The sequence below is a fragment of the Sapajus apella genome, unplaced genomic scaffold (assembly GCF_009761245.1).
Source record: "Sapajus apella isolate SASKATOON/1434 unplaced genomic scaffold, GSC_monkey_1.0 scaffold140, whole genome shotgun sequence".
In the NCBI taxonomy this organism is placed as follows: Eukaryota; Metazoa; Chordata; class Mammalia; order Primates; family Cebidae; genus Sapajus; species Sapajus apella.
The window spans coordinates 948,445-975,445 of record NW_022437080.1 but is presented as its reverse complement, the minus strand read 5'-3'; the positions used below and the strand labels follow the sequence as shown (position 1 = coordinate 975,445).

The 27,001-nt window shown below is 41.5% G+C and overlaps 1 pseudogene across 1 annotated transcript; it reads left to right on the top strand.

Annotated features, from left to right (window-relative positions):
* Nucleotides 1-13,917: 13,917 nt before the first annotated feature.
* On the top strand, nucleotides 13,918-14,820 carry LOC116540455 (annotated as a pseudogene). The gene has a single exon (XR_004264449.1). The product of XR_004264449.1 is annotated as a 40S ribosomal protein S2 pseudogene (transcript).
* Nucleotides 14,821-27,001: the final 12,181 nt, after the last annotated feature.

Sequence of the window (27,001 nt, the reverse complement as noted above, 5' to 3'; positions counted from 1 at the left end):
CACACACACACACACACACACACACACACACACACACACACACACAGCGCCTCCACCACTACCACCCCATGGCATCCTCCCTGTGTGTCTGTGTCTCTGTCTGTCTTATGTTCATCTTATAAGGACACAAGTCACATGAGGCCCATTATAATCATTTACATCTGAAAAGACTACTCCCAAATAGAATCACATTCACGGATCCAGTCGACATAAATTTGGGGGGACATATGCCCAGTTGGACCAGGCGTATTTCACCGTGACTAATTTTCCCTCCCCCTGCCACAAGCACAAGGAGATTTTTCTCTGACCTTCGCTGTTAGAACCGGGTAGGGAGTCCTGGGGGTAAAACAAAACCCCTGTGACTGGGTCCCCCTGCGGTTTTTAACTCACAGATTTGTCTATGCAGAGCCTCAGCAATCTGTCAATTACAGTTCAGGTTTTCTCGATGGGTTTCTGTTCCAGTAAATTGTGACTCTTTGTATCCACCTGTCTCCCTAACATTTGGGGCAGCTGTTTTCCTGTGACCTCAAATCTCTGAAGGATCTAAGAAGAGTTTTTGATTTTCACTGTGTCGATTTTCTACAACCAAGTAGAGTGTGCCATTCTAATTAATTAAGCATGAACAATTCAGTGACCCCATGTGTAGTTTCCAAGTAGGGCAACTGTTATGTGTGATCATGGTGTTGAGTTTTTGTGCAGAGCAGCACTTCTTGACTTAAACCACACAAATTATTCATGAGCATGGCGACAAGATCAACAGCATGCGCTAGCCATTCCCAAGGTGGATCAGTCTTATTACCCATGGGTCTGGCATTGAGCCTGAGACATCAGTCAGCAGAACTTACTTTGCCCCATTCTACTAATGTGAGATCATTTTGGGGGGCCATGATCGTGCGTCAGCAGTCCCCAGAGTGGCCAGTCTCATTGTGTGAGTGTGGCACAGAGCCCATGAGTTCAGGTTGGGCTATTCGTGCTACGGGTGAGCACAATATTAGTTTGTGAACATGGGACAGCAGTCCCCAAAGGGGTCTCCTTTCATTTCACGTGAGCGTGACATTAAGCACATGTGCATGGGGTTGTAAATCCGTAGGTGTCTCGAAACAGGTGAACACAGTATGGAGCCTATGCACATAGCCCAAAAGTTTTACAGTTGGGCGGTTCTCTTTATGGGTAAGCGTTGAGCCCATGCACATGGAACTATAGTTCCCACGGTGGGCCACTTGCTGCACAGGGCCCGATTCATGTGCATGGAGCAGCTGGCCACGTGGGGCCACTATCATTATATACGGGCATGACACTCAACCTTCAGCATGAAACAGACGTTCTCAAGGTGGACCATTTTCATTACAGTTGAGCGTGGGATTTGCCTGGGATGGTATTTCCCACAGTGGGCTTCTCTCATTATGTATGAGCATGGGATTGATCTGGTATGCACAGCACAGAATTTACAAACTGGAGCTTTGAAAGGAGAAATAAAAGCTCCAATCTGACAGTGATTTGGATTACTTTTGGTGTCTGGTGTCACCTGGACTTACTTTTGGTGTCTGGGGGCACCTGGTTTTGAGGTGCCCCTGAGGCAGGGGTGGAGCCTGGGCACTGCTTGGGCTGTGATATGCATGTCCAGCACAATAGAGGTGGCGTGCTCATCTTCTCTTCCTGGGATGTGGGGCTGTGGCTGTTATATCCAAGCTGGAGCATGATCAATGGCAGTTACTGGCCTGAGCACCTCCCGCTCAGGCAAGGCTTCACAGCAAAGGAGCCACCAGTGGCCCTAATATGGAGTCAAGGCTGTGGAGAGGGCAGAACTGTTGTTTTGTTTGTTCTGTTTATCCTTTCTCTGTTTTCTTTTTCCGGCCTTCCTCCAACTTACTTAAATGATTTATTTTAGAACTCTATTTAGATTTATCTGTAATGTGGGGCTTTTCATAGACTTTATTTTCAGAGGACTTTTAGGTTCACAGCAAAATTGGGCAGAAAAATACAAAGCTCATATGCCTGCTGCCCCCTGCTCCCACCAAAACACACAGCCGCTCCTACCACCAGCATCCCATCAGAGTGCTCCATTTGTTACAACCAAGAAGCCAGCATTGACTCATCATTATCACCCAAAGTCCATATTTTACATTGGAGTTCATTCCTGGTGTTGGACAAGGTGTATTTCACAACGACTACTTTTCCCTCCTCCTACCAGAAGCACAAGGAGATTTTTCTCTTACCTTCACTGTTAGAGCCTGGTAGGAGGTCCTGGGGGCAAAACTCACAAAACCCCTATGACTGGGTGCCCCTGCAGTTTTTAACTCACAGATTCGTCCACACGGAGCCTCAGCGATCTGTCAATTACAATTCAGGCTTTCTTCATGGGCTTCTGCTCCAATACCTTGCAACTCTTTGTATCCACCTGTCTCCCCAACGTTTGGGGCAGCTGCTTTCCTGTGACCCCAATTTTCGGAAGGATTAAAAATGATTTTTCACTGTGTTCCACTTTTTACTTGTTGTTAGGACAGAGGGATGACTTCAAGCTCCTTACATGAGGACTGCAAACTGGAAGTTCTCTCTGGAGTGTTTTAGGGTATATTGCTTTCAATAGCTTTTCTAATAGTTGCTCTGGGTATTTATATAGGAAGAATATATACATATATTTATGGAATATATATATGTATTTATGTGTATATACATATATAATATATATATTATATATATAATAAATATATATAATATATATTATATATATAATAAATATATAATATATATATACATAAATATATATATTCCATAAATATATAAGAATATATATATATGTATTTATAGGGTATTTATATAAATACATATTTATATATTCTTCCTATATAAATACCCAGAGCAACTATTTTAATATATGTAATCAAAATTTAATTATATGTCATTTAATATATGTAATCAAAATCCACTGGTACCAAAACTTTACCAGTGCTGGTGAAGAATAGAAATGCCCCCTCTCTTTGCACCCCTCCACCATTCTCCACTTAATATAATTATTTTAAGTACTTCCTCTATGTATATTGAGACTCATATTAGACAGTATTATAATTTTGGCTTCAGTCATCAAACATAATTTAGAAAACGCAATAGAAGCAGGAAAACCTGTTGCATTTCTCCGTATTTTGCTCTCGCCATGTTCCTAACTCTCCAAGAGTCCTTATTTTACTGTTTCCTTCTTGTTTGAAACACTTCCTTGAGCTGATCTTTAAATTTCTTTTTCTGTTTGTTTGTTGTTTTGACTTTTTGAGACACAGTCTGCTCTGTCGCGCAGGCTGGAGTGCAGTGACGCAATCTCGGCTCACTGCAGCCTCCGCCTCCTGGATTCCAGCATTATTTCTTTAAATATTTTTCCAGCCTTACCTTTCCCTGCTTCTGGGATTCCAATGACACAAATGTTAAATATGTTGTTAAAGTCCCGTAGAGCTCTGAGGCTCTGTTCATTTCTTTACTCTATTTTTCTTTGTTGTTCAGATTGGAAGAGTTTATGGTCCTGTCTCCAAGTTCACTGACTCTCCTCTACCATCTCTATTCTGCCATGGAGCCCAACCATTGAGATCATTTTTATTTCTTTTATTACATTTATAGTTCTCAATTTTCATTTTTTTCCTCTTTATGTCTTCTATTTCTTGATGAAATTTTCATTTCTTTGCTAAGACTAATTTTTTTGTTTGTTTTGAATTTGTAATTTCCGGCTGAAGCGTTTTCATGATAGTTGCTTTGCGACATCTCTTTTAAAATTCTAACATCTTAGTCATTTCAGTACTTATGTCTGTTGATTATCTTTCTTCATTTAGTTTAAGAATTTTCTTATTCTTAGCATGACAAATGATTTTGTTATTAAAATCTGGACATTTTATTATGACTCCAAATCTTATTTAAATCTTGTGTTTTCGCAGTGTTCTCCATTTAAGTCCTTGATGATAGGAATTCTTCAGCAGTTCCAGGTGAGGGTGAAAGTCCAGCTTTTTCATTCAGCCTTACTGAGACCCAGGGGTGGAATAATTCCTGGTTACTTTGAGAAGGGGGGAGAGTTCATGGGCCCCACTAGGTCTTTGTCTTAAGGGGTGAGGGCACCTCATTACTGCTCCCCACATGCCATCACTATCAACATGGTGGTGAGGGCTGGCCTTGTTACCCTGGGTGAAGGTCAAAATTCTGACTCTCCATTAGGCATTCTCTAAGACCATCCCAACCGGGAGGGCATGACCTCAATGCAAGCACAGAAGGGTGAAAACCCCAGATTTGAACTTGGCCTCCTCTATGCCATCCCAGGGGATGTTGAGTGCTCCATTACAACCTGGCAAGGGCAGAATTCCAGGCTCACCACTTGACCTTTATTGGTAAAGGGGGTGAGGGGCAAGGTTTTTTCTGAGATGTTTGAATGGAATAGAACGTTATTCTTTTTTTTTGTATTTTTTCATTATACTTTAAGTTCTGGGGTACATGTACAGAACACGCAGGTTTGTTACGTAGGTATACACGTGCCATGGTGGTTTCCTGCACCTATCCCCCTGTCATCTATATTAGATATTTTTCCTACTGTTAGCCCTCCCAAATCCCCTCACCCCCTGCTATCCCTCCCCTAGCCCCCCACCCCTCTGACAGGCCCCAGTGTGTGATGTTCGCCTCCCTGTGTCCATGTGTTCTCATTGTTCAACACTCACTTATGAGCAAGAATATGCGGTGTTTGGTTTTCTGTTCCTGTGTCAGTTTGCTGAGAATGGTGGTTTCCATCCTCATCCATGTCCCTGCAAAGGACTTGAACTAATCCTATTTTATGGATGCATAGTATTAAATGGTGTATGTGGGCCACATTTTCTTTATCCAGTCTATCTTTCATGGGCATTTGGGTTGGTTCCAAGTCAACTTGTCTCTATTTGCAGATGACATGATTGCATATTTAGAAGACCCCATCATCTCAGCTCAAAATCTCCTTAAGCTGATAAGCAACTTCAGCAAAGTCTCAGAAAGTGCAGAAATCACAAGCATTCCTATACACCAATAACAGACTTAAAGAGAGCCTAATCAAGAATGAACTACCATTCACAATTGCTACAAAGAGAATAAAATACCCAGGAATAAATCTAACAAGGGATGGGAAGGACCTCTTCAAGGAGAACTACAAACCACTGCTTGACAAAATAAAAGAAGACACAGAGATGGAAAAACATTCCATGCTCATGGTTAGGAAGAAACAATATTGTGAAAATGGCCATACTGCCCAAAGTAATTTATAGATTCAATGCTATCTCCGTCAAGCTACCACTGACTACCTTCACAGAATTGGAAAAAAACACCTTAAGCTTCATATGGAACCAAAAGGGAGCCCACATAGCCAAGCCAATTCTAAGCAAAAACAACAAAGCAGGAGGCATCACACTACCTTACTTCCAACTATACCACAAAGCTGCAGTAATCAGAGCGTTATTCTATAAAAGTTTTCTGTCCTTCTAGGCTATCGTTTTTCTGGTTCTTTCAGTGGTAAGACCAGGCTTTACTTGGGGGCTATTTTTGTCGATGCTCATTGCCATTTCTGAGTTGCTGGCTACTTCAGCTAAAAGTCTGGGATATATTAAGCAAAATGAACTTCAGGGGACTCATCACCATGCTGTTCCTTGGATCCTGGGGTCCTTAGCTCGTCTGCCTTCTCTGTACCTTTCACAATCTCCTTATATTTGTTTATATACAATATCCAGAGTTTTGTGTTTAGGTTTCTTTTTACATTTAGCAAGAGGAAGAAGAAAATGCACATATTTACCATCTTCAAGGAAGCAGAAGTCTCTCCAAAGAGATTTATGCAAAATATGGTTTTGTTTAAATACCGAGTTTTATACTTTGTACCAAAAATTATTTCAGATGGCTTCATAACTTTCAATCAAATAACAAAATAACAAGGTATATATTTGTTATTTGGTTGAAATTTATAAACAGAAATCTGCATCTCTCTTTATCATCTGGAAAGGAAAACTAAGAAGCAGCTGGGGTGAAAAGTCATGTCCAAACTAAAAGTCCATTATGCTCTAGACGTGCCGCAGGTGGGCTACAGATCTTCTTTCTAGTTGTTTTGTGGCCATGCAAAAGTGAGACAGATTTCATTAGATCTCACCTTTGATCTCATGGTATTGATAAACCAAAGACAACTCTCCTCTCTAAGTCAGAAGGGGTATCGGGGATATCTTGATGCCCCCCAGACTCTTGGGCCCCCAGCAATTTCACTGAGGTTTGGGCAGGATATTGCAGAACACACTTTCAAGTATTCACGGAACGTTTACCAAGAAAGACTTATAGAGGGCTTTAAAGTAAGTCATATGCATCTGAAAGTAATGAAATTGTGCAGAGTATATTCTCTGACACAATGAAAATCCATTCAAAATCAATGACATGTAAATATCAAGAAAGAGTTTCAGTGTTTGGACATTAAACAATATACTTTTATATAGCCAAGATACAAAGAAGAAATCACAAAAGAAATTAGAAGACACTTCAATACTGCATGATAATGTCAAGAAAAAACACATATCTATATTTGAAAAATACTGCTCAAACAGTGCTTATAGGAAAATGAATAAATTTAAATGCCTATATTAAAAAGGAAAAAAGTCTTAAAAGTCTACATACTATATGATTCCATTTACACAACATTCTGGAAAAGGCAAAATTATAGCAATGGTAAATAGATCAGTGATTACCAGCAGTTTACGAGAAGGAACGGATGGCTAGGTAAAGAAAGAGAATTTTATGACTATGAAACTGTTCTGTATGATACTATAAAGGAAAATACATGACCCTGTGTTTAAGGCAAAACCCATAGAGCTCTAAAGCACAAATAACCTCAGTAGACATGAATAAGATACTAATTAGGAGGTCAGGGATTCTCAGGATGAAATACAGACTATGACAAAATAATCTTACTGCACCATCAATGTACGACATATCTCAGTGAGGCAGTGAGGTGCTGATGTCACTAGCTTTTTAAATGAGTAGAGTCGGTAAGAATAAAGACAAAAGGAAATGTACAAAGCACTGGACTCTAGTTGGGGAGGTTGCGCCTCACAGAGACATTAGTTGACAATGCTGAAACCATTACACTTGTATACTGGTAATGAGTAAATGGGTGGCAGGGGGTAGGGGCTAGTTTTTTCACTGCTAGAGTGGGACACTATAGATAAGCAAGGTGAGAGAGCTAGAATGAACCAGATGATGCTGTGTGAGAGCTGGAGATGTCAAAATGAACTCAAGTGTAATTTAATATCGATATAGATGGATGGATATAGAAATACTTCTGGACATGTGTATGTGCACAGATTAGTATGCATACATGTGTTTCCTTTCTCTGTTAGCGAAGAGGGCCTAGCGGCACAATACCCCAGCAGCAGCAAGCATACATCAGGCGTGTATTTTTGTTTCTAACACCATTCCCCTGTAAAAGGAGCCGGGGTCCTTGTAGAAATGGCTGAGTCTAGGTCTAAGGTAGGATTCATCTGTGTAAAATGAGCTTTGAGAATACTATAGTACCAGAGAGTATGGAAGTGTAAAAATAAAGTAAAATTTTAAGTCAGCAGAAACACCACACACACACACACACACACACACACACACACACACGCAACGATGAGGGTATGTCATAGAAGCACAGGTGCTCCCAATAGACGCAGATGGTACAAACTGAGCAACAAAATAAATCATATAGTCATGTATAACCCAAAGGAGTTAGCTTACAACCTAAAGTATCAAATAAATAGTCATACATCCATACTGATAGAAATAAATGACTGAGTACATAGATAGGAGACATTGACAAATCCCCCATTCAGAATAATTCCAAATAATTTATGTAGTTACAGACTCCTCCTCAAGGAGTTGGAGCACAAGTCCCCAGCCCTCAAGGGTGTGCTCCGCACAGTGAGCACCTTCCAAACAGTACGGGATGGGCAGGAGAGAATGAGCAGCACTGCAGTGGGAAAACCTGACTCTGCAAACACCCCCTCAGCCCGGCAATAGAGACGAACTTCAAGACGAGAAGCCATGCTGGCAGCATATACCTCCAGGCCACATGATGGGAACAGCACTTAAATGCTGCAGTCTTCCTCCTGAAAGCCCATCATCTCAAACCATCAAAAACACATTAGACAAACCCCAGTTGAGGGGCAGACTACAAAATACCTGACCAGTATCCCTCAAAACTGTCAAAGCCATCTAAAACAAGATGAAGTCAAACAAGCTGTCACAATCAAGAGGAGACCGAGGAGACTCCATGGAATGTGGGATACATCATGGGATCCTGAGAAAGGAAACAGACATTAAATAAAAACAAAGGAAACAGGAATAAAGTATGAACTTTGGATAGTAATGTGGCTGGGCCGTGGTGACTCACACCTGTCATCCCAGCACTTTGGGAGGCCGAGGCGGGTGGATCACCTAAGGATATTGAGCTTGAGACCAGCCTGCCCAACATGGCGAAACCCTGGTTCTATTAAAAATACAAAAATTAGCTGGGCATGTTGGCGTAAACCTGTAATCCCAGCTACTTGGGAGGCTGAGGCAGGAGAATTGCTTGAGCCCAGGAGTGGGGGGTTGCAGTGAGCTGAGATAGCACCACTGCACTTTAGCCTGGATGACAGAGTAAGACTCCGTATAATAATAAAAAAAATTAATATTGGTCAAAGTTGTATTGAACATGTCATATTACCATAAGATCTTAAGAACAGGCAAAACTGGTTGCAGGATACACTAGAACTGTCTGCACTATCTTTGCAACTCCTCTATAACTTAACACTTTTATAAAAGAAAAGAATTTTTTTAAAAAGACATGGCTAACATCAATTATCTAAGTTTCTATTTGAACAAACTAGCAAAAAGAAAGTCTGACAACACAAACTAAGCAGATAAAAATAAGCATAAATATCGTAACAGAAATAAATAGAATGGAAAGCCAAATATAGAGAGAATTAAATAATTTACTAATTATTGGAAAGATTAGTAAAATTGATAATCAATCTAGAAAATCAGGAACAAAAGCACAAAGTAACCATATAATTAACAAATTGTATGATATCACATCATAAACCAGAGACCCTAAAAGGACAATAAGGTAATTTTTGAGAAACTCTGTGTCAGTAATTTACTAAACCAAATAGATAACTCTTTTGAAAAACTCCATCTACCAAAACTTAGCAAAAAGAATATCTGAATTGATATCTATTAATGAAATTAATTCAAAAAATGACTTCTCACAAAGAAAACTAAAGGCCCAGTTGGTAAATTCTATTAAACATTCAAGGAAGAATTAATATCAATATTATGAAAACTCTTTAAGAAAATACAGGAATAAAGGAATCTTTCCAACTTATTTTGAGACCACTATAATCCTGGCACAGAAACGGGACAAAATGATTATGAGAGAAGAAAGTATAGACCATTATCTCTCATCAACATAAGTATAAAAATACACTATAAAAGATTAAGAAATCTAATATATTGCATCATAATTGAATGGAGTCTATCCTAGAAAAATAAGGTTAGTTCACAATTCAAGAATAAAATTAATCACTGCAACTCACTACTTTAAAAGAATAAAAGATAGTTTATGCTATCCTACTTGTCCTCATAAATACTGGAAAATCATTTGATAAAATTCAACAGCTTTTTTTTGATAAAAAATTTTCACCAAATTAGGAATGAAAGAATACATTCTAACTCTGATAAAGGGCACCTAAAATAAATAATAAATTTATCTTACAGCTAAAATTATTCCTTAAAAAAGATGAGACACTGAATGCTATCCCCTGAAGACTGGGAGCAGAACAAGAATGTTTGCTCAATACTTCTATTCAACACTGTACTAGAGGTCCTAGCCAGTACAAAAAGACAGTAAAAATAAATCAAAGCTGTAGAGATCAGAAATGAAGAGGTAAAAATGCCTGTGTTTGCAGATAAAATGTTTGTCTATGTGGAAAATTCAAATTCTACAAAAATCTAGCCTGCATTAATTTACAAGGTCACAGGTGTTTAACAAGGTTATGTGTATTTAACAATGTCACAAGCAAAAAACATTAGTATATATGTACTTCTATACATTTGCATCAAACAACTGGAAACTAAATTTAGAAACAATACCATTAACAAAATATTGAAATGTATAGAAATATATTTATCAAAAGATGTATAAAACCTGTATACCCAAAAATACATAATATTATTGAGAGAAATGAAAAAGGACATAAATAAATGGAGGATAATCTGTGTCCAGGGATTGGAATACTGAATTTTGTTAAAATGATCACCCCACAACTGACTTCCCACAAATTTATTTGTGGATTTAATGAAAACCAATCAAAATTGCAGCAGATTTTTTAAAGTAAATTAACAAAATGATTCCACATATTATATGAAAGTGCCAAGAACCTAAAACAGTCAAAACAATTTTGAAAAAGAAAATAATTACAAATTACACTATCTAATTTTAAGACTTACTATGAAGCTGCTACAATTAACACAGTGTGGTTTGACCATAAGGAAAGATATAGAAACCAATAAAACAAAACAGAAACATTAGATATATATCCAGGCATAGTCACTGTTTTGTTTTGTTTTGTTTTTTATGAAGATGTTGAAATATCACAATGGGAAAAATATACTCTTCAAAACAAGTAGTGCTAGGATACCTGGACACTCAGATGGAAGACAATGGAGCTGGGCCTTCAGCCTTTGACACCATATAAATATCATCTTGAAATGGGCCAAAGACCTCAACATAACTGCTAACATTATAAAACTTCTCAAACAAAATGTAGAGGAAATATGGTTGTGACTTAGAGTATGCAGTTTTATTAGAAAGATCTACTATTTGATAGCACAATGGAGTGACTATAGTCAACATTAATTTAATTGTACATTTTTAAATAACTTGAGTGTAATCAGATTGTTTGTAATTCAAATGATAAACGTTTGAGGAAATGGATACTGTATTAGTCCATTTTCACACTGCTATAAACAACCACCTGAGACTTGATAGCTTATAAAGAAAGAGGTTAATTCACTCACAATTCCTCACGGCTGGGGAGGCCTCAGGAAACTTACAATCATTGCAGATGGTGAAGCGGAAGCAAGGCAAGTCTTACATGGCAGCAGGAGAGAGAGGGGAGCTGCCACACACTTTTAAACCATCAGATCTTGTGAGAACTCACTCAGTATCATGAGAACATCATGAGAGAAACCACCTCAATGGTACAATCATCTCCCATCACGTTCCTCCCTCGACCCATGGGGATTACAATTTGAGATGAGATACCCTATTCTCCACAATGTGCTTACTTCCATACCTGTATCAAGACATTTCGTGTACCCCATAAATATATACAGCTACTATGTATCTGCAAAAATTAAAAAGAAAAAGAAAATTTAAGGCCAGGCATGGTGATTCACATCTATAAACCCTGCACTTTAGGAGGCTGAGGTGGGCAGATCATGGCATCAGGAGTTCAAGACCAGCCTGGCCAACATGGTGAAACCCCATCTCTACTAAAAATAAAAAACATAGCCAGGCATGTTGGTGCACCCCTGTAATCCCACCTACTCGGGAGGGTAAGGCAAGAGAATCACTTGAACCCAAAAGGTGGAGGTTACAGTGAGCCAAGATCGCACCACTGGACTCCAGCCTGGGTGACAGAGTAAGACTCTGTCTCGGTGGATGGATCCAAGATGGCCAAATAGGAACAGCTCTGGAGGGCAGTTTCAAGTGAGAACAATGCAGAGGGTGAGTGACACCGCATTTCCAAAAGAGTTATTACTGGCCAAAAACAAGGAGATTCCTGGGCTGAAAAGTGCCACGAGTTTCCAGCACAGCTGTTTCAGCTGGCACAGCAGGTCTCTGCACAAAAACTGACACAAATCTGGGCAGCCATTTCAACTGGCACCTGGAATGCTTGGGAGACAGAGCCACCCATTCAACTGAAAGAAAAGGGAGCAGAAATAGGGAGCCCAGCCATCTGGCTGGGTGGGTCTCACCCTCACAAAGACCAGCAATCTGAAATGCTCTGGATTGAGAGTTTTGCAGCAAGCACAGCTGGACCCGGGATGGTCCAGCTCTTCTGGGAGAAGGGCATCTGCCTTTACCGAGGCAGTCCGCCATTATTGAGGCAGTCAGTCATTACTGAAGCAATCCGCAATTACCGAGGCAGTCCGCCATTACACAGGCAGACTGCCATTACCGAGGCATTTCTAAGTATACCTCTATAAACAAAACTGCAAGGAAGTTCACACAGCAGCTGGGCACAGCCCACGTCAGCTCAGCAACACCTCTGCTGGCAGACTGTGACTAGACTACCTCCTTGCTGGGCAGGGCATCTCTGAAAAAAGGCAGCAGCACATCAGGAACTTATAAATAAAGCCCCACCTTCCCAAGACAGAGTACCTGGGAATAAATGTGGTTATGAGTTCCACTGCAGCAGACTTAAACGTAACTGCCCAGCATCTCTAAACAAAACATGGAGCTCACAGCTCATCACTTGAGCTCCTATAAGGGACAGACTGTCTCCTTAAACAGCTCCTCAACCCCTGTATATGCAAAGAGCCACCTCATAAAGGAGAGCTCAGGCTGACATCTGGCAGGTATCCTTCTGCGAGGAAGATAACAGAAGAAAAAACTGGCAGCAACCCTCACCGTTCTGCAGCCACCGCAGGTGATCCCCAGGCAAGCAGGGTCTGGAGCTGACCTCCAGCAGTCCTACAGAACAGGGGTATGACTATTAGAAGGAAAATTTAAAAATGGAAAGAAATAACTTCATCATCAACAAAAAGGACATCTACTCAGAGACCTCATTTGAAAGTTACCAACTACAAAGACCACAGGTAGATAAATCCACAAAGATGGGAAGAAACCAGCACAAAAAGGATGAAAACACCCAAAATCAGAACTCCTCTCCTCCTCCTCTCCACAACTCGTTACCAGGAAAGGAACAAAGCTGGATGGCGAATGAGTCTGATGAATTGACAGAAACAGGCTTCAGAAGGTGGGGAATAACAAACTTCTCTGAGCTAAAAGAAGATGTTCTAACCCAATGCAAAGAAACTAAGAACATTGAAAAAAGGTTTGACAAAATGCTAATGAGAATAAACAGCTTAGAGAATAATATAAATGACTTAGTGGAGCTGAAAAACACAACTTGAGAACTTCACAAACCATACACAAGTTTCAATAGCCGAATCGACCAAGCAGAAGAAAGGATATCAGAGACTGAAGATCAACTCAATGAAATATAATTGAGTTGATTATATATAATTGAGTTGAAATATAATTGAGAAGGCAAGATTAGAGAAAAAAGAATGAAAAGAAATGAATAAAGCCTCCAAGAAATATGGGATCATGTGAAAAGACCTAATCTATATTTGATAGTTATACCTGAATGTAACAGAGAGAATTAATCCAAGCTGGAAAACACTCTTCAGGATATTATCCAGGAGAACTTCCCCAACCTAGCAAGGCAGGCCAATATTCAAGTCCAGGAAATACAGAGAACACCACAAAGATATTCCTCAAGAAGAGCAACACCAAGGTACATAATCGTCACATTGACAAGGGTTGAAATGAAGGGAGAAAATGCTAAGGGCAGCCAGAGGGAAAAGTCAGGTTACCCACAAAGGGAAGCCCATCAGACTCACAGCAGATCTCTCAGCAGAAACCCTACAAGCCAGAAGAGAGTGGGGGCCAATATTCAACATCCTTAAAAAAAAGAACTTTCAACCTAGAATTTCATATCCAGCCAAACTAAGCTTGATAAGCGAAGGAGAAATAAAGTCCTTTACAAACAAGCAATTGCTGAGAGATTTCGTAACCACCAAGCCTGCCTTACAGGAGCTCCTGAAAGAAGCACTAAACATAGAAAGAAACAACCAGTACACTTCTTCTCCAATAAAACACCAAATGGCGGATGACACCGGTGCAGCGGGGGAGCCCCGAGGCCCCGGGGGCCCTGGGATGGGGAACCGTGGTGGCTTCCACGGAGGTTTCGGCAGTGGTATACGGGGCTGGGGTTGCGGCTGTGGATGGGGCCAGAGCTGAGGCTGCGGAGCTCATGGAGGCAAAGCCGAGGATACAGAGTGGATGCCTATCACCAAGTTGGGACGCCTGGTCAAAGACATGAAGATTAAATCTCTGGGGGAGATCTATCTCTTCTTTCTGCCCATCAAGGAACCTGAGATCATTGATTTTTTCCTGGGGGCCTCTCTCAAGGATGAGGTTTTGAAGATTATGCCAGTGCAGAAGCAGACCCGTGCTGGCCAGCGCACCAGGTTCAAGGCATTTGTTGCTATTGGAGACTAGAATGGTCACATCGGTCTGGGTGTTAAGTGTTCCAAGGAGGTGGCCACTGCCATCCGTGGGGCCATAAGCCTGGCCAAGCTCTCTATTGTCCCCGTGTGCAGAGGCTACTGGGGGAACAAGATTGGCAAGCCTCACACCGTCCTTGCAAGGTGACAGGCTGCTGTGGCTCTGTGCTGGTGTGCCTCATCCCCGCGCCCAGGGGCTCTGGCATCGTCTCAGTACCTGTGCCCAAGAAGCTGCTCATGATGGCTGGTATCGATGACTGCTACACCTCAGCCAGGGGCTGCACTGCCACCTTGAGCAACTTCACCAATGCCACCTTTGATGCCATCTCTAAGACTTACAGCTACCTGACCCCCGATCTCTGGAAGGAGGCTGTATTCACCAAGTCTCCCTATCAGGAATTCACTGACCACCTTGTCAAGACCCACACCAAAGTCTCCGTGCAGAGGACCTAAGCTCCAGCTGTGGCTACAACATAGGGTTTTTATACAAGAAAAATAAAGTGAATTAACATTGCAAAAAAAAAGAAAGGAACAACCAGTACAAGCCACTCCAAAAATGTACCAAATGGTAAAAAGGATCGACATAATGAAGAAACTGCATCAATTAATGGGCAAAACAACCAGCTAGCATCAAAATGGCAGGAACAAATTCACACATAACAATGTTTACCTTAAATGTAAATGGGCTAAATGCCCCAATTAAAAGATGCAGACTGGCAAACTGGATAAAAAGTCAAAAACCATCAGTGTGCTTTATCCAGGGAACCCATCTCACATGCATGGCCACCCATGGGCTCAAAATAAAGGGATATAGGAAGATTTACCAAGCAAATAGAGAGGAAAAAAAGCAGGAGTTGCAATCTTAGTCTCTGATAAACTAGACTTTAAACCAACAAAGATCAAAAGAGACAAAGAAGGGCATTACATAATGGTAAAAGGATCAATGCAACAAGAAGAGCTAATGATCCTAAATAGATACACACCCAATACAGAAGCACTCAGGTACATAAAGCAAGTTCTTAATGACCTACAAAGAGACTTAGACTCCCACACAATAATAGTGGGAGACTTTAACACCCATTGTCAATATTAGACAGATCAACGAGACAGAAAATTAACAAGGATATCCAGGACTTGAATTCAGACCTGGGCCAAGAAAACCTGATAGACATATAAAGAACTCTCCACCACAAATCCATAGAATATACATTCTTCTCAGCACCACATCACACCTATTCTAAAATTGACCACATAATTGGAAGTAAATCACTCCTGAGCAAATGCAAAAGAATGGAAATCATAGCAAGGAGTCTCCCAGACCACAGTGCAATCAAATTAGAACTCGGGAGTAAGAAACTAACTCAGAACTGCACAACTTCATGGAAACTGAACAACTGGCTCTTAAATATTGACTAGATACAATGAAATGAAGGCAGAAATAAAGATGTTCTTCAAAACCAATGAGAACAAAGACACAACCTACCAGAATCTCTGGAACACATTTAAAGCAATGTCTAGAGGAAAATTTATAGCAATAAATGCCCATATGAGAAACAAGAAAAGATCTAAAATAGACAGCTTATCATCAAAATTGAAAGAGCTGGAGGAGCAAGATAAAAAAAACTCAAAACCTAGCAGAAGACAAGAAATAACTAAGATCAGAGCAGAACTGAAGGAGATAGAGACACAAAAAAAAACTCTTCAAAAAAGCAATAAATCCAGGGGCTGGTTTTTTTGAAAAGGTCAACAAAATAGACAGACCGCTGGCCAGATTAATAAAAAAGAGAGAGAGAAGAATCAAATAGGTGCAATAAAAAGGCGATGTCACCACAGATTCCACAGAAATACAAACTACCATCAGAGATTACCACAAACAACTCTATGCACACAAACCAGTAAACCTGGAAGAAATGGATAAATTCCTGGACACCTGCACCCTCCCAAGCCTAAACCAGGAAGAAGTAGAAACCCTGAATAGACCAATTAAAAGGGCTGAAGTTGAGGCAGCAATTAATAGCCTACCAAGAAAAACAAGCCCAGGTCCATGGGGATTCACAGCCAAATTCTACCAAACATACAAAGAGGAGCTGGTACCACTCATTGTGAAACTACTCCAAACAATCCAAAAAGAGGGAATCCGTCCCAAATCATTTTATGAAACCAACATCATCCTGATACCAAAACCCGGCAGAGACTCAATGAAAAATGAAAACTTCAGGGCAATACCCATGATGAACATAGATGCAAAAATATTCAATAAAATACAGGCAAACCGATTGCAATAGCACATCAAAAAGCTTATCATGATCAAGTAGGCCTGCATCCTGGGGATGCAAGGTTGGTTCAACATACACAAGTCTATAAATGTAACCCACCACATAAACAGAACCAAAGACAAAAACCACAGGATTATCTCCATGGATGCAGAGAAGGCCTTTGACAATATTCTACAGCCTTTTATGCTAAAAACTCTCAATAAACTAGGTATCAATGGAATGTATCTGAAAATAATAAAAGCTATTTATGACAAACCCACAGCCAATATCATACTGAATGGGCAAAAACTGGAAGAATTTCCTTTGAAATCTGGCACTAGACAAGGATGTACTCTCTCACCACTCCTATTCAATATAGTATTGGAAGTTCTAGCCAGAGCAATCAGGCAATAAAAAGAAATAAGGGGTATTCAATTAGGAAAGGAGGAAATCAAATTGTCTCTATTTGCAGTCGACATGATTGTATATTTAGAAGGCTCCATTGTCTCATCCCAAAATTTCCTTAAACTGATAAGCAACTTGAGCAAAGTCTCAGGATACAAAATCAATGTGCAGAAATCACAAGCATTACTATACACCAATAACAGACTTAAAGAGAGCCAAATCAAGAAGGAACTGCCATTCACAATTGCTACAAACAGAATAAAATACCTAGGAATACAACTAACAAAGGATGTAAAGGACCTCTTCAAGGAGACCTACAAACGACTGCTCGACAAAATAAAAGAGGACACAAAGAGATGGAAAAACATTCCATGCTTATGATTAGAAAGAATCAATATTGTGAAATGGCCATACTGCCCAAAGTAATTTATAGATTCAATGCTATCCCCCATGAAGCTACGTATGACCCTCTTCAAAGAACTGGAAAAAACCACCTTAAACTTCACATGGAACCAAAAGAGAGCCCACATAGCCAAGACAATTCTAAGCAAAAAGAACAAAGCTGAAGGCATCATGCTACCTTACTTCAAACAATACTACAGTAATCAAAACAGCATGGTACTGGTACCAAAACAGAGATATAGACCAATGAAACAGAACAGAGGCTTCAGAGGCAATGTCACACATCTGCAACCATCTGACCTTTGATAAACCTCACAAAAACAAGCAATGGGGAAAGGATTCCCTGTTTAATAAATGGTGTTGAGAAAACTGGATAGCCATGTGCAAAAAGCAGAAACTTAACCCTTTTCTGACATCTTACATTAAAATTAACTCCCGATGGATTAAAGACTTAAACATAAGACCTAACACCATAAAAACCCTAGAAGAAAACCTAGGCAAAACCATCAAGGACATAGGCACAGGCAAGGACTTCATGACTAAAACACCAAAAACATTGGCAACAAAAGCCAAAATCGACAAATGGGATCTAATTAAACTCCAGAGCTTCTGTACAGCAAAAGAAACAATCATTAGAGTGAACTGGCAACGAACAGAATGGGAAAAAAAATTTTGCAATCTACCCATCTGACAAGGGGATAATATCCAGAATCTACAAAGAACTAAAACAGATTTATAAGAAATAAACAAACAAACCCATTCAAAAGTGATCAAAGTACCTGAACAGACACTTTTCAAAAGAATACATTTATAAGGCCACAAAACACATGAAAAAATGCTCATCATCACTGGTCATTAGAGAAATGCAAATCAAAACCACATTGAGATACCATCTCATGCCAGTTAGAATGGCGATCATTAAAAAATCTGGAGACAATAGATGCTGGAGAGGATGTGGAGAAATAGGACCACTATTATACTGTTGGTGGTCGTGTAAATTACTTCAACCGTTGTGGAAGACAGTGTGGTGATTCCTCAAGGACCTAGAAATAGAAATTCCATTTGACCCAGCAATCCCGTTACTGGGTATATATCCAAAGGATTATAAATCATTCTATTATAAAGACACATGCACATGTATGTTCATTGTGGCACCGTTTACAATAGCAAAGACCTGGAACCAACCCTAATGCCCATCGATGATAGACTGGACAAGGAAAATGTGGCACATATACACCATGGAATATTATGCAGCCATCAAAAACGATGAGTTTGTGTTCTTTGTAGGGACATGGATGAACCTGGAAACCATCATTCTCAGCAAACTGACACAAGAACAGAAAATCAAACAACGCATGTGCTCACTCATAGGTGGGTGTCAAACAATGAGAACACATGGACACAGGGAGGGGAGCATCACACACTGGGGCCTATTGTGGGGGTAATACGAGAGGGATAGCAGTGGGTAGGGAGGTTGGAGAGGGATAGCATGGGGAGAAATGCCTGATATAGGTGACAGAGGGATGGAGGCAGCAAACCACATTGTCCTGTATTTACCTATGCAACAATCCTGCATGTTTTGCACATGTACCCCAGGACCTAAAGTGTAATAAAATATATTAAAAAAAAGACTGTCTCAAAAAAGATAAAAATAAAATAAAATAAAAATTAAATTTAAATTTAAAAATATTTTTTATATATGACACAAAAAGCATGAACCATAATAAAATTCGTAAATTAGACTTTATCAAAATTAAAACCTGACCTTCAAAAGACACTGAAGAAACCTAAAAGGGAAGACACAGACTGGTAGAACCCTGAGATGTCGCTCACCTCCTGCGGAAATCTGGCCCGAAGACCCTGCCTCAACAAGGGATGAATGAATGTACTCTCACACCATTATGTGATTCAAGTGGTCTAGGGATGGCTGTCAGCTGCTTTCAGAGGGCAAAATGCAACCAATCAACTAAGACCCTCTGTCCATCCACACATGTATTCATAACAGAGGTTCTAAGTCAACACACCTGTGGATAATTAACATGTTAAAAGAGTGGTTATACGAATGATGAACGCTTTTGGTTCCAGGCCCAGAGTAAACACTATTAACTGGTAATTCGCCTTTGATTCTCCCTGGAGAGGGCCACCCAGCACAAAATTAACATGAATAAACAGAGTAGAGACAAAGGGATGTGGGGTAAACAGACTTAACTGGGAAAAGCCTCTTATCTTCCCTATCTTCTCCCTAACTTAATGGACCAGCCTGCCCCAATAAAACTGTTCAGACTTCCAAAAGGTTTGAGACTAACCTATAACTTTTCTCAATATATCTTTAATATTTTGCCAGTGAATATCAACAGAACCCTTTTATAGCACTTGTGGAGGTACAAGCTGATGGGGAGTCCCTTATAAACTTATATTCCTATGATGGGGAAAAGCCATTTTTCAGTATTTACTCAAGAGAGCTGGAGGCATGAGTGTTCACACAAAGACTTACCTTCTAGTGTTCATCACAGCTTCATTCACATAACCAAAAACTCAGCACAACCGAAATGACCATCACCAGATGAATGGGCAGGCAAAGAAACTGAGGTGTGCATCGGATAGTAATAAAAAGAGAACTACTACTCAGTAATAAAAAGAGAACAAACTATTGATACACCTAACAACACTGATTAATCTCACAGACATTTTGCTAGGCAAAAAATGCCAGACTCCAACAAGTCCATAGTGTTTGATGCCACTTACCTGAAATTCAAGAAAAGCCAAAACAGCTGCAGGGACAGATCAGAGGTTGCTTGGAGATAGCAGTGGAAGGTTGATCAGAGATGGGTACAAGGGAACTTTCAGAGGAGTTGGAAATGAAAGGAAATGTTCAATATGTTGATTATGGTGAGTACATGAACATATATGTATTTCAAAAATCATACACATAAACATATGAAAACGTGAATTTTACAGTATGCATATGTTTTAGATTTAGTTGCATCTCCCTGAAATTCACACGCTGAAGTCTTAATCCCCAGAACCTCAGAATGTGACCTAATTTGGAAATAGCACCATGACATTTTTAATTAGTTAAGAGGAGGTCATAGTGGAGTTGGGTGGGCCCCTATGGCAGATGTCATGATAAAAAGAACACCATGTGAACAGTCAGAGATAGTACAGAGAGAATTTAAGGGGAAGACACAGGGAGAAGAGAGCCATCTACAAGCCCACGTCCTTACCTTAGTCCTCAGAAGGAACCAAACTTGCTGGATGGCAGATCCATTCCAGCCCCCAGACTATGAGAAAGTTTCTGTTCCTCAGGTCACCAAGTCTGCGGCCCTCTGTCATGGAACCCTAGCAGACAAATAGGGCATTTTATTCCTTGAGAAAGTTGATTAGTAAAACTAAAGACATTCTGTGGAAGCTAAAATAATACTTAGCAGCTCTTGATGTCATGTGTAACCCACTTAAATTTTAAAGTATTATGGTTGTTGCAAACTCAGTGTCTAATGTCTGGAGAAAGGACCAGGTATGATGGGTCACACACTATAATCCCAGGGAGACAGAGGCGGGCAAATCACGTGGGGTCAGGAGTTCAAGACCAGCCTGGCCAACATGGTGAAAGCTGTCTCTAACTAAAAACACAAAAATTAGCCACGTGTGGTGGTGCGTGCTTGTAGTCCCAGCTATTTGAGTGGTGGATGCAAGAAAATCACTTGAACCCGAAAGGCAGTGGTTGCAGTGAGCCGAGATCTCACCACTGCACTCCAGCCTGGGAAACAGTGAGACTCCTTCTCAAAAAATAATATAAAAAGCCTGGACAGAGACATACATGAGCTAAGAGGCCGGGTGGGGACGCAGGTGAACAGGTCCCATCTTAAGGCAATGAGAGCTACAGTCTCTTAAGCATGTTAGCCCAGGTGTTCACACCTTAGAGCCTCGTGAGTGAAGCCAAAAGCCCAGCTTCTGAGTGAAATCTGCTAATAATTAAATACCACCAATGAATTGAGGAGGATTTTGATGAGCATTTTGGTTGCACACCATCAGGGACCAAGAGCAGGGTCCTGCAGGGGGCTGCCGATCTGTAGCTCTGCTCTAATGGGTGGGCCTGTCGTCTGACCCCAGGCAGGTGGCCACACAGCTTCTTCCTTCCTAGGCAGCTGCACGTCCTGAGCACCCATGAGCCACAGGCTGTGTGTCTCTAGATTCCTGGGTGGGGATTCTGTGTGTGTCAGACACCAAACACCAATATCATGACAAAGGGCTCTCATTGTCCACTGTTGAGCACCTGGCGGCCCATGGTGCTCTGCTCCTGCAGTGGTGGGGGTCAAGGGGAAGGGGCTGGGGTGGGGCTGGGGGAACTGGCAGTGGGTGCATCCCGCCTCCAGACCACAGGGCTGGCCTTAAAGTGTGTTCCCAAGCATCACACAGGCCAGCACTCAAGGAGCGAGGCTTGGTCCAAGCTCAGCATCAACATCCTGTTGAGGTTTTTTATTAGACAAAGTTTCACTGTATGCCCCAGGTTGGAGTGCAGAGACCCCATCTCAGCTCACTGAAGCCACAACATCCCTGGACTCCTGATCTTCCCATCTCAGCCTCCTGAGTAGCTGGGACCACAGGCACCTACACCACAACCGGCTAATTTTTGTGTATTTTTTTGGAGACAGCATCTCTCTATGCTGCCCAGGCTGGTCTCAGAGCTCCTGAACTCAACAGATCTGCCTGTCTTGGCCTCCCAAAGTGCTCAGATTACAGGCATGAGCCACCACCAGCGGCCTGAATTTCCTAATAATGTTTTACCAAGGGGCCTTCATGAGCTAGGCCAGTCCTGAACCTGCCAGGGTCCACACAGCCTTCCTGGGTTAGGTGTTGGCTTGCTGGGCCTGTGCACTGGGCTGGACAGGCCCCCAGTGGCTCCCCTGACACCCCAGCCTCCTCTCAGCCTTCCCCAGGACCTGAGGTCCTCTGATAGGGTGGCCTCATTCTTTTCTTTTCAGATATGCTCACCACGGGCCTTTTCTTCCCTATTCATCACTGGCAAGACCCCAATCTCAGGGTCAGTGAGGGCCCCTGGCATTCAGGGGCCACATGCTAATCTTTGACAGTGGCTAGGACCTCAGCCCCCAGTGCTGGGGCCGGCAGGTGGCTCCGTAAGAAGGCAGCTCCCTGGCTTCCGGAGGCAGCACCTCCTCAGGCTTGTGGTCTGACATTTGTAAACCTCAGAGCCAGCTGAAGGAACGTAGGAACCAGCTGAGAACGGAGGTGAATGACCTTGGTCCCAGAGGCTGTTACCAGCAGTGGGAAAAAGAGAAGAAACTTCTTGCAGTAAAAATGTCCTTACATTTTACAGAAACAAATTCAGAATTACAGCAAATCAATTATATGAACTGAAAAAATGAATATCTAATTAACCCAATAACTGTCAATATACACGTCACAGGGAAAGAACAGTATTTAAGCTATTTCATCATTGTGAATATTGTAACATAATGAAATTTAAAATTCCAGACTGTAGTGCTAGGAATTTACCCCATGGATGTAGTCACAACACAATTTCAAGAAAGTTCATTGCAGTATTTACCATATGAAAAAAAAAGGAACAAATTAAAAGTTCATACACTCATCATGGAAGATCATTCAGCTTTAAGATTAAAGAAGATCTAAAGGAAAAAGACAGTTTGATGATGTGACAATTTGCACACACACATTACATACGTTTATACAATACACACACACACACACACACACACACACACACACAAATTCTAGAAGTCCACACCAGGAAGGGCTGACAGTAGTAGGTTGGTGAGGGTGACCGGGTTTCTGGGAAGCAGCCTTATTTTCCAGTAAGTACCCTTTACTTCCATGAGGACATACTCTATGCATGTACAGATGTGATTCTAAAGGTAAAAACGAGGTAATGTCTGGCAGACTGTTTTGTTTTTGCTTTTGTTTTCCAGGACCACACAGCCAGGATATGTTCCCTACAGGATATGTTTCCTTCCCACAGTCAGGTGTGGAGAAATGCGTGCCATCAACCCCAGCCCCACTCATGACCTGCAGCTGATGCAGGTGACTGAGGTGACGTGGAAGCCATGCATCGATGGGGAAAGAACTTGGATCAATGCTTAGTGGAGAGCCACCTGCTTAACATGAACTCATTGTGGATGTTTTGTGGCTAAGAAACAAGTGTCTGCTGGGACTTTTGAGATTTCTGTTATACCAATAAGATCAGCTTAACCAAAATGCAAATTGAACTTGAAGTGGGATACTAAAGAATCCCTCACAAACTTAGAATGCATATGGGCCAGGTGCAGTGGCCTACACCTGCAATCCCAGCACTTTGGGAGGCCCAGGAGGGAGGATCACAGGTCAGGAGTTCGAGACCAGCCTGACCAACTTGGTGACATCATGTCTCTACTAAAAATACAAAAATTAGCTGGACGTGGTGGTGGGCATCTGTGATCCCAGCTACTCAGGAGGCTGAGGCCGGAGAATCACTTAAACCTGGGAGGCAGAGGTTGCACTGAGCTGAGATCACGCCACTGCCTTCCAGCCTGGTTGACAGAGTGAGACTCCATCTCAAAAAAAAAGTATATGGCATTGGTTTGGTGGCAGAGTGGAACAAGGAGCCCCGTGGATTGCAGCAGCAAGGCATTTGGCTATAATGCTCACTTGGAAGGCAAGTCCCATGGCTGGGGAGCCTATGGCTCCAGAGGAAGTGTGGGAGACAGAGTGCATTGCTTTTACTTTCTGCCTTCGGCAACTATTCTAAGGAAGACATGAGCTCTGGAAAGAGCTCTGCTGGCATGTTTGCAAGCAGATATCAAAGGGAATAAAAATGTTTCAAAAAGTTGGGAATCCAAACATTTTAGAAAAATCTGATATGTTCTACACAACCAATAATAAGAGATAAGATTCAGAGAGGTTTGTGAAGACATTTGCCCCTTCAACTCAACTCAAAGGCAGAGATCAGGTGAGTACAGCTTCCATCCACATTCTTTGGTTCTGATAGACTCGTGGTTCAGAGAGCAGGACAGGCATGACGAAGTAAAACAAAATGAAACAAGAAATCTGGCTTGAGAATACGTCTAGAAAATAATTTTCACTGCGTTTAGAGGCACATAGAACTGATTAGAGACAAACACATCAAAAATGTGCTTAAGTTTTTGTAAGATCTACATTGTCTAAGACATCACGAACTCAGTCTGAAACCAGTTTTGAATGTTGGTAAGACATCACGAACTCAGTCTGAAACCAGTTTTGAATGTTGGTAAGACATCACGAACTCAGTCTGAAACCAGTTTTGAATGTTGGTACCTTAAAACAATTTCATTAGGATTATCTTGTCCCTGTTTCCTCACTGAATACCGAAAAGGATTGAGGGGGATGCAAATAACTTCCTTTGTAATTTATAAGTTGCTAGGCTGCAGGGAGACGCCCCCTAGACTTGATGGAGAGCCGTGCACACCTCTTCCTTCCTTTCACTAGGTTGCAATAAGGGATAACCCATAGAAAACTCTTTTTCCTAAAAATAAATCACATTTACTCCATCTTCAAGGGTAGAATGGACATGTGATAACCAGGGAGGTAGATGACATTAGCTGCTCAACTAATCCATCTTCTCTTTTTCCTTGGACTTGGACTAGACCACGTTTCAGTTAGGATTTTCTAAAATGTTTGAATCTGCCTTTGCAGTTAGGAGAAGCTGTGGGGTTAGTGCTAGCCAATAGAATGCAAGCAGCATGATCTCACAAACTTTAAGGCTGGCTCCTAGGAAACCACCACACTGACACTCTGTGTTCTGTCACCTGCTACATCTCCAGGCCAGTGAGCACAGAGCCCTTGGTAGTGGTACGTACAGAGCATCAGGGCAGAAGGAGCCTCCCTGGGTTGAGGAGAGCTGCCTGCCTGTCATGAGCACCTGCTTGGGACATTAGAACAACAAATTAACTTCCATGGCATTCAACCACTGAGCTTGGGGGTTGATCTGTTACAGCAGCTTATGCTACCTTAGCTGATAGCAACACACAGATTCTGATAAAGGAGCAATGAATAAGATATGGAATGGTGTGCGTATGTGATTCCATCTTATAATTTTGAAAACATAGGCCAGGCGCGGTGGCTCACGCCTGTAATCCCAGCACTTAGGGAGGTGGAGGCGGGCAGATCACAAGGTCAAGAGATGGAGACCATCCTGGCCAACACGGTGAAACCCCCTCTCTACTAAAAATACAAAAATTAGCTGGGCATGGTGGTGCACGCCTCTAGTCCCAGCTACTCGGGAGGCTGAAGCAGGAGAATTGCTTGAATCCAGGAGGCAGAGGTTGCAGTGAGCCGAGATTGTGCCATTGCACTCCAGCCTAGCACCTGGAGACGGAGCAAGACTCTGTCTCAAAAGAAAAAAAAAAAAAAACATATAGCAGATGGTCCCCAACTTATAGCAGTTCAACTTAAGGATTTTTCTACTTCTCTATGGTGCAAAAGCCATACACATTCAGTAGGAACTCTGCTTCAAGTATCCTTGCAACCATTCTGCTTTTTACTTTTGGTACATGAAATATTTAACACTTAACTATAAAGCAGGCTTCCTGGTAGGTGATTTTGCCCAACGGTAGGCTAATGTCAGTGTTCTCAGCATGGCTCAAGTAGGCTGGGCTGGGCTGTGATGTTTAGTAAGTTAGGCATTTTAGATGTATTTTTGACGTGATATTTTCCGCTTGTGACAGGTTTATTAGGTGATAGCTCAACTGTAAATTGAGGTGCATCGGTATTTGTATATTCACTGCTGAGACAAAACTAATAGAAATAAAGAAATTAGAAGAAAAAGTACTCCAGAGAATATAAAATTAACTGTCACGATGGTCCCATCTGGCACTGAGTCAAAAATAGAGTTTCTTGGGAGGATAAGTGAAGAGATAATAGCACAGAGAGCTTTGGGTGAGTGAATTCCAGAGAGATCTAAACAGTGGGCACCGACGTGGTTGATATAAGATGCACACAGGGATTGCTCTCAGCAGAAAGATGTGGAGTGCCCCTCCATGACATCTTGGTCCCACAAGCTGGCAAGCAGTGAATGAAAAGGATGGCCACCCTGGGGACTGTCTCAAATAGCCAGCATGGCAACTGTTATGTTTTGTAAGGTCAGGGATCACTGACATTGCTGTTTGGAGAACTCTGAAATTGGCCCGACTTTGACATTTTCATCCCAATCATGGTGGAAGATAGACGCAGGTGTGCTTCTAGTTAAATAGGAGTTAAATAGTGAGAACTATGTAAACCAATCAAAATGAGAGGCCTGATGGTTTTTAACAAAATGCAGCACACAGTTCTGTCATTATGTCGGCATTACAAATGCTGTCATTGCAAATGCACGTTGATGGCCGATGAAAAGAAACCGCTTTTAAGTCTCACAATGCCATCAGAGGGAGGGGCACTTCTTCCTCGGGGGCGGGTGTGTGATTTGAGGACAGTCTTCTCTCTTCCTCTCCTTTCCTTGACATGCTTGTAAAGGGCCATTTTCTGGTTTCAGTATCTGTCAAGTTATAAAATAGATATTTGAGGGAAATGCATCAAGCAGCCATGCATGCAAGGCAAATGCTCCTTCCTCT